Source organism: Ischnura elegans, chromosome 9, assembly GCF_921293095.1.
Source record: "Ischnura elegans chromosome 9, ioIscEleg1.1, whole genome shotgun sequence".
NCBI classification, from domain to species: domain Eukaryota; kingdom Metazoa; phylum Arthropoda; class Insecta; order Odonata; family Coenagrionidae; genus Ischnura; species Ischnura elegans.
In genome coordinates this window covers 72856287-72865277 of record NC_060254.1, presented here as the reverse complement: position 1 = coordinate 72865277, position 8991 = coordinate 72856287, and the positions used below count along the sequence as shown (strand labels likewise).

The 8991-nt window shown below is 39.9% G+C and overlaps 1 non-coding gene across 1 annotated transcript; it reads right to left on the bottom strand.

The window, feature by feature from the left end:
- Positions 1-8676: 8676 nt before the first annotated feature.
- On the bottom strand, positions 8677-8749 carry Trnak-cuu. The gene has a single exon. It is a non-coding gene; the product is annotated as a tRNA-Lys (tRNA).
- Between the last annotated feature and the right edge of the window lie 242 nt (positions 8750-8991).

The following is an 8991-nucleotide window of genomic DNA, read 5'->3' as shown; positions in this document are numbered from 1 at the left end:
TATAGAAGAATCTTTGGTTATGAAAGGATTTATGTTTGATTGTGGATATCAGTTAATTACCCAAAATTTCTTTTGAATTATTTTTGTGAAAAAGATATCACGACTAATATACGAGTGTTATATAGTACTAATGTTATAGTTTATGCGTATCATATCTCCTCACATCTAGCTTTTTAGACTACAGAATAACAGACAAATTAACTGAGATTGTCTGTTCTACAACGTCTACTGAGATCGTATGTTTCACAAAGTTCTTCTCCTTCTTGAATTATCGTATAAATATGAAGCCATCACACTGTTCAGTTTCTGTTATGGAAGACCTCGAAAGATTTAAGAATTTACACCGTTCGTATATGAAGCAGTAGTTTCTTGTATGTCGCCCTAACCTCGAATATCACCATCACCTTATTAACATTCGTGATTTCCGTCATTTTGTTTTTTTACCCTTAGGACTCATGTTTTTATTTTTATTTTAGCATTTTCTTTATTGTTCACCCATGCGTTTAACGGTCCACCCTTTCCTCAGTGGTTGCATCCGTATTTCGCACATTTTATGACCGTCAAAAGGGCTCGAAAAAAGGTGCTCCAATCCCTACGTCTGTATTCCGCAAATGACCGGTATAGGTAGTTGTTCCCGAGCGAGCTGTACGTGGGATATTTCTGCTAGTTTCAACGGCGAATTCAGATGGGGGGCGAAGGGGGCGCCCTTTCCTCACTCTCGCGGGGCCACTCGCATTGAAGCGAACCACAATTGTAACTTTTTTATATCGTAAGATTGTATTGTCTTATATACGCGTATAATGAGTTCAAATAATAATTTCTTAAACTTTTCACGTGGCTTGATTAATGTTTTAGTTCGATAAAAGTAAAGGTAGCTCAAGATTAAAACTGAAAATTTAAACTGAAAGTTTGATTTTTGACTTGGTCATTAATATCTATTATATGCCTAGACCAGCTAGTAAACATTTTTTTCAAAACAAATCAAATTTTTTTCTGCTTTATGTCTATCGTATCACACTTAACCTTGTAGAAGTTAATTTTATCGTAGATGAAGAGAAAAACTTTGTAATATTCTACCAATTTATTTTCAGGTACAACCAATTTCGACGCAACAGTGTTATCCTCAGGCACCCACTTGTACCTGAAGATGAGGCCGCTGCGTACCTCGGCCCATGGATACCAGACATATACAACTATATAGCTACTTTAGATTCAAGAGACAACCTATTGTCGTTGTATTATCAACAATATGCGAAGTTTAGACGATCTCGGTCAGGGAATGTGTGGAAAAACGTACGGTCTAATCTACCGCTGCAGGTAAAATGTGCGGAGTACAGATGAGCCGTCCTCAATCACCGCTCACTTTTCCTTGTAATACAGTTCCGTTATTCGTTTTTTCATCCTCTCCCCTCGCGAAATTCGTGATGGGAGAGGCTGAGGCATTTCGTTTGAGTCATTGCATGAGAATCTTTCCTTATGCGTTGTATTTTTCAAGATACACGCATTTCCAACTTCATCCCTCGCAATGGCAATTCAAGCGTCTCTATGGTAACACGTGATTTCCAAATGTAGGTATTTTTGTAGCATGCCTAATCATTAACCTGTGTAGGTGCACGGGAAAAATCTGAAAAGAATAACTAGTAACCTGGTTATATTTTCCTACACAGTGAATGAAATATGAACCAACTAGATTCATGGTTACAGTTACTACACCTTGTAGTTGAAAGAAATCTGGTTACTACGATTTTTGGGTTTTTTGATATTTTAGTAAATAAATCGACCGCGAGATACTGGTTTTACCTAAAACTTGATTGACCCCTAAGCCATTGTCTGGTAAAATTAACCAGGATGCTACTACCCAACTCCTGGATCATAATACCAGGCTGTGTCTTGAAAAACGATCTAGGATTCTCAAAATTTGAACCTAGATTCCCCTTATTCTTTCCAATTGGTATTCAACCAGGATCAGTGTGATACTTTCAACTACGCTATTTTTCTCCGTTGCATTTTCCTATCCATTCATCGGATTTGTAGATTCAATCATATTCTGAGTCAAAATGAACCGTACCATTTTATCCAAATCGCACTGCTTGTACTACTGAGCATTTTAATGGGAATCAATCAATAATAGTTAAAATAAACTATCCAAAAAAGTTGCTTGTTTATTCTTGCGGCGATATGTGTTGAGGTTCATTTTCGCTCACAGATTAAATAAATAGCCATACCGCGCGCACGAATCTGGAATATCATTTTTACCTTCGTGTTATCTAGATGTAATTACTTGTTACATTGATTTTTTAATGCATTTAATATCGTCTTTCCTTTGAATTTTTTTTAAGCCGAGGCATTTTTCTCTTGAAATTTCTATAAAGGTTACTTGAAAGTTGACACAGGGCTCTGTAAGTGGAAACCATCATTTACAGCTGAAGATCGGTGGACTTCCTCAGAATACATATTCATTAGACCCACCATTTTCTGCACGTTTTGCAATAACTTTCTTCCTTCTCTTAATCTTTAACCGTGCGTAGGGCGCGGTAGATCTGACAGGCACAGGCATAGGTTTTTCTGGGCGATTTTTACATTTTGATTTGTTTTGTTTTTTAACATAAATAAAAACTCAGAAAAAACGTATTTTCCCTTGCTGTTTAAATCCTGTACATCCTGGAGATGATTGGAAAATTTTTGGTTAAACTTAATACGATGGTTTAGGGATTTTTTCCGTCATCTACCTGTCAGGCTCACCGCGCACCGATTTTGAGAATCCCAGACCGCGCCCTACGCAAGGTTTATGAATTTCTTCCTCATTGTCAATTTAACGTTTGATATTCATGTTTTTATTCAATGAGTACTGTTATTGATTTGATTTTTATGTTGAAATTAATGTTTATGTGTAATGAAGACGGATAGAAGGTTGCCAACGAGTTGTTGGGAGCTGAGAGGGGGATTGTTGAAAGGGAAGTATTAAGAAAAAGGGTTTAACGAAAGGAGACGAGAAAAGAAAATTGTATTTTTAAAAGAAGGAAGAGGTTTTGGAAGAAAAAACTGTCTAATAATACATCATATTGCGGTATTTAGATCCGGAATTAGCAACGGAATCGTCCAGCGCTTTCCCGAGCGCATCCAATCCCCCTTTCTAACATTGTCCTTTCCAGCTGTGGAGGGTCGAGATCCATGAACTTTGACGACGTACGCAAGGACCATTTAATTCCAACCAGGCGTGCGCATACATCGATAAATCCGGTTTTATACTCTCTTGTAGCGGCGGCGGGAGAAATGGAGACGAACATTCGCCGTCACCGCTGCTAAGTTGCCGCTTGGGGCAGCACTTGCCTTCGGCAGTCAACGCCGCCTGGGTGTGACGACACGGGTGACGCAATCCAGTGGCCCTCCTTCGTCATCCACGCACTCCAGGCAGCTGTGATGCAGCGTTTCTACGAGCTGATTCACGCTGATTAAACTAAGTTCTCACTATAACCGTTTCCGTTCTCGGAAATCTTTTCTTGACATTGGTATCCGAATCAATCTGGTAACCCATATCTCGGTAATCTGTTACTCATATGGTGGTCCTCCATTGCTCTCTCTTGCTCCATGCTTCAAACCAAAAGTTAGTTTGAATAGGACAGGATAGAGCTCACCCCAAACAAGCCACTGGCGTGTGAATAACATATATATTGCCAACCCCCTGCCAAACACCCTAGTGGTAGCTTGCAGGGTATTATGTATATGAATATGTATTCAGTATTTGGGGTCCAATGTCTGTCCTTGGGATACTTCACCGCGCAAGGGTACTTTTCATGGTGTCCAAAGTCCCCCATCCACGCTTTGAACCCGTAACCTTTTGGACAGTGAATGATCATTCGTCGTTCCTGGAGAAAATGAATTAATATTTGATCCCGCCGATCTGAAAGATTTAAAAAATCCCCATGTAGGAATGAAAACACCTGGTTTCGCGCGATGTTGCACGTATCGGATCGAATTCTCTTTTCCACACCATCCCGAACCAATCCTAAACGTGGAGAAGTCTGTTTTCCTAACATCATCATGCTCCAATAAGTATTTGAACGTAAGCCCCCTCGATCGGTAGTGAAATTTCTACCCACTTGTCTATTTCGCTCTCCCCAATAAGTTGCGAATGTTCATTAATTTTATTCGATTCATCAATTAAACCGCTTTGTTTGGAAGATGTAAAGCCTGAATCATACGATCATTTTTTTCTGTCTCTCAGAATGATAGCTCCAGCGATAGGTTTTTAGGGACCAAAGGGGTGATCGCTTGAGCCATCATTTCCTAAAGCCTACGGTCATTTCTGCTGTTCCTTTTTCCATTCATTATTCCGTCACTTTGCTATTTTAAAACTGCCATTCAATTAAAAGCCAAGCGTGGCGTAAAAAAATCGCTTCTAGCGGACGAGCGTTCTGAATGGCTGAAAGACGGTGCTACCCAGTGGCGCAGCGAAGAGGGGGGGTTTGGGGGGATGAAACCCCCCAGAAATTTTTAAGTTTAACCCATTTTACTCAATTGAATAAGCATAGAATAGTGTTAGGATTAATCAAATATCCCTCCGAGAGCCGTAAAACTCGCCATTTTGAACCATTATTCTTAAAAGTTTTCTGGAGGAGAGCCCCCGCAACTCCTACTTACCTTGGCGGGTATGCTATACCCCCACACCCCAAAGTATAAGTTGCTCCTAAAACCCCCCTAGCCTTAATTCTTAACTGCGCCCCTGGTGCCAGCGACAGCAGCGGTGCATGGGTTCAGCGACGGAAAAAGGGACGTGCAGAGAGATGGAAAATTAGATGGGGTTTCCAGCCCTCGAGCCATCGCGGAAAAGAATCACGTGAAATAGTAATTTATTCTGCCATCATTGGAGCTATCGCTGGAGCTGTACCTTAAAAGGGACTGGAAAAAATGATCGTGTGATTCAGGCTTTAGTCAGGGCTACTCATCTCTTAATGATGCTGTGCTTCTTGATTTTATCATACGCCGTAAATGTGCTCCGACGCGTCGCGACGTAGGTAAATGGAATTAGAATTGTTCCTATCACTCTCCTGGCGGAAGTCGCGTCGGCCTGTTTTCTCTCATCCACACATAAGCACTTTGATTTTATTATGCCATCATGGGCGTACCCAGAATAAAAACTAGGGTGGGGAGGGGAGCAAAATTAGCTGTGGTCGCTCAAGTTGTAACTTTTTTGCTCAGAAAAGGGTAATGAAACAAAAATTTTAAGGAAATTATGACAGCAATTAATTATTTTTTATGATTATTTGCTTGAAAAAATAATGATTTTTATTTTAGTTCCATATATTTTACGGAAAGGAAAATTTGTTCATAACTTTTGTTTTGAACTTTTATTTTCGTTTCTAGTGGGGCCAGGTCCCCCCCCCCCCCGACCCCCCACTGGCTACGCCCATGTATACAATGATATTGACTGTTGAGGAATAACGTACCAAGCCTTTAGTTCTAGATCTGTCTGGATTCGGTTATTGGCGTGGACAGGTGATGGAAAAGTGAATGTATCGTGTGATTCAAGCTTAACTGATAAATGATTATTTATGAGGCTTGTATTCTATTTACAAAGGTGTTGGTAAAATTTAATCGTACGTTGTTTTTAGGCTTGACCCCTAAATGTATTTCCTTGACACCGCCATTCACCCATTCCTTCCATCTCATTGAGAAAACCTTTTGGTAGGTTGATCACCGTTCTGGCGGCGTCGTAAACGTGGGCCTTGCGATGACCACCATTGTGTTCTTAACGGTTCGGAGAAGAGGCGTTATGCATGCTTTATTCACCGTGAAATTACTCGGAAGGCCTTGAATCCAGGAAATGGTTTTGTTCTCTGGGAAATAAAATGAGTAGTATTTGCCTTTGTCATCCGTTTCAATATATAATTTAAAATCCCATGCTTGACTATAAGCTAAGCTCGCTTACCTAGTCGTTAAACGCTGCCGTTTTTTCAGTCTTTCTTGCTCCATGAGGTCTGCTGAGCATTTTATAAGGTGGTAGCATACCTATATGAAGAGCACAAAACTCGAAATATTTTTTTACATTGTTTGGTAGGTATTGTAGGTGATATGTGGGGCTGATATTTTCCCATCGTTTAGTCCATTAGAAAATGTGAATTTATTTATAGCAGAGATGCCCTTGGGAAAGAGGCTCGATGAATCTGAGGAATCATCCCAGATGTTATAATTTGGTTCATGGATTCGCATGAGTTTCGTTCCGTCAATACGGAAATGTGCGTGAACTGGTTGTAAATGGAACGTATAACCAAGAACTTAACACATTATATTGAATGAAAATTAAACTTAAATGTTTTTCCACATAAAATATTTATTAGATCACTAACTACCATGGTTTCAACGCACTGCGTCATCCTCTGTCCAGAGGATGACGCAGTGCGTAGAAATCATTCAATATGAATAAATTCCAAAAAGTAACGCCTCAAAACTCAACCCATTATACCCTAAATTTACATCCGTATTTATAAAAAAATATCTGCATTTTCATTTTCATGAAAGATGGATCTATAATAAGCGTTATTTCATGCTGAAAAATTAATGGCCACATTTCTTGCTGCCATATTTACTAAGATTGAATTACATATCTAAATTTGATAAACCTCAAAATTTGCTGTATCTCAGAAGCGACTCTAGACATTGGAATGCATTCCTTCAATAGCGAGTGTGGTTATTAATTCAATGAATTGCGCAACTACTATATCTGCACCTTCATTTTACTCTGCGAGCAACCTACAGAAGTGTTTGGTAGGGAGTGAACCATCACCTATATGCACCATCGGATTAAAACGTGGTACTTCCACGAACAAGCACTACGCAACATGTACGCTACAATTGACGCATAAGCTATGATATTAATCTGTATCCTACTTAAAAAGCAATCTGCCTACTAAGCTAGAACGCACAGAATATGCTATCAGAAATACTAAGAAAAATCAGAAACATGCGCTAAAGAATACTTAAGTTATTAAGCTGCTTTGCTGGCATTCCAGTGGGGGTATTACAAATGAATTTTTGCTCTCCATGCCTGTATTGATATTGCGTCGAGCACCAGTATTCAATTACCGATAACTCAGTTAAATAAACTGAATTAAGTTAGTTACTGAGGGAGAAGTGGCTAATTTATCTCACTTTTTCGTCGCACTTTCCCAGTATTATTTTATCAAAACCGATTTGACGAATAGCTTGACCTGCTATTTCCTGATTATGTTTATTCCAAGATAGATCATTATTGAGTCTGACTCCTAGATATTTTAGAAAGTTGAAGGGTTATTGCATTCTTTCAATTGCGAGTATAGTGATCAATTCGATAGATTGCGCCTCTATTACCTCCCTTGATAGTTCTCGGATGCCTCAATGCGCGATCCGTCGATTGTGTACTATTCCGTTCATAATTATTGTGATCGTGCCGACCTCAAACTCCGTGGGCAGAAGAGATGCGGGCAGTCGTCACTCTCACGCTATGTGCGTGGATGACGTCATACGTGGGAGAGACGCAGCGCTTTTGTCTCCGTGTCTCTCTGGAGCAGCACTTCCGGATGAACAGATGCGCCTGTTTACGGTTCCGGGAATCAATTTATGTCCGAAAAGGCTGAATCGGTTTGGTGAACGGAGTTTCACCGGCCAAACACCTCTGTAAGTTTACAGGGTAATATTTAGAGGTACAGACATGTAAGATTGTGGTAGACGGTCGGGTACGGTAGTCGACGTTTTTTTTTTTTTTTTTTTCTTTTATAAATTTTGCAAGTTTGCTTTTTCATTAATGTGAAAACATATTTTGTTGTTATGCATACTATATGATGACCCTTTACATGAATGTGGACGTAAATTATTATTTTTCGTTATATTGTTTGATCGTATTGTGTACATGTGGCGGTCCTCTTGCACGCTGCATGTTTGTTATTGATGACCCCCCTGCCAAACACCGAAGAGTTGTTCATGGTGAAACAAAACCCAGTTCTGTTCCACACACCTTTTATCATTAGCTGTCAACTAGTTTTATATGTCCGTACGCCCGTATGTTTATACGTCCAAATTCATGTAAAGGGTCATCAAATATTGTGCTCTGTTAGCCTTGATAATGACGGTATAGACGTTGAAAATAGTTGACAACTAATAATAAAAAGTTTGTGGAACAGTACTGGGTGTTGTTTCACCATGAACATTTCATCGTTCCACCGATTTACGCCAAAATCAGTTTTTTTTTATTTAACAGCAGAGTCGGTTCCCAGGGTATTATGTAGACGTAGATATAGACTATGAGTAGTAGCCTAGAGTAAGTATATACTTACTCTATGGTAGTAGTAAAGCCACTTATCGAAATACGCATGTGCATCAGTGTATGGTACCCTGAAAAAACACCTGTATTTGTCTTGGAAGGGGGTGAGTTTTCCTGAATTGGGCACCCACGGAATTAAGTGATGTGAGGTACCATCCATTGAAAGCGTACTTGAAGAGCCTTACGTGGGACAGTTGCCAATCACTCTGATACAATCATCGCACTTCCCGAGAACCATTAATGTTAGACAAGGGTATTTTGAGATTAGCCCTTCCCGTTACCTCTCTTAAATTAAAATTGAGGACGAATATTTACATTAGGGAATGGACCTCACTCAAAAAGTGGAAAATTTTGTATACATATCGATTGAAAAAATATTTCGCCCAACGTGGGGCTCGAACCCACGACCCTGAGATTAAGAGTCTCATGCTCTACCGACTGAGCTAGCCGGGCTGTTGTACGTGGTGGTTTTGCCGTAGTTGGCGTTTCTTAGAAATATTTATTTCAACGGGATTGGGTGGGTGTATTGGCTATAGTGTTGGCTTCACACCGCGTAGAACCTAGTTCAAATATCGCCAGAGGCAGAGGCTTTCAAATAGACTGCCTAGGCCCTGTTTGAGTGCATTGCAGTAGGAACCTCAAGTTCGACATGGGATATCTATGGGATAGGACCGTGAGCTTGAGATAGTTGAGCC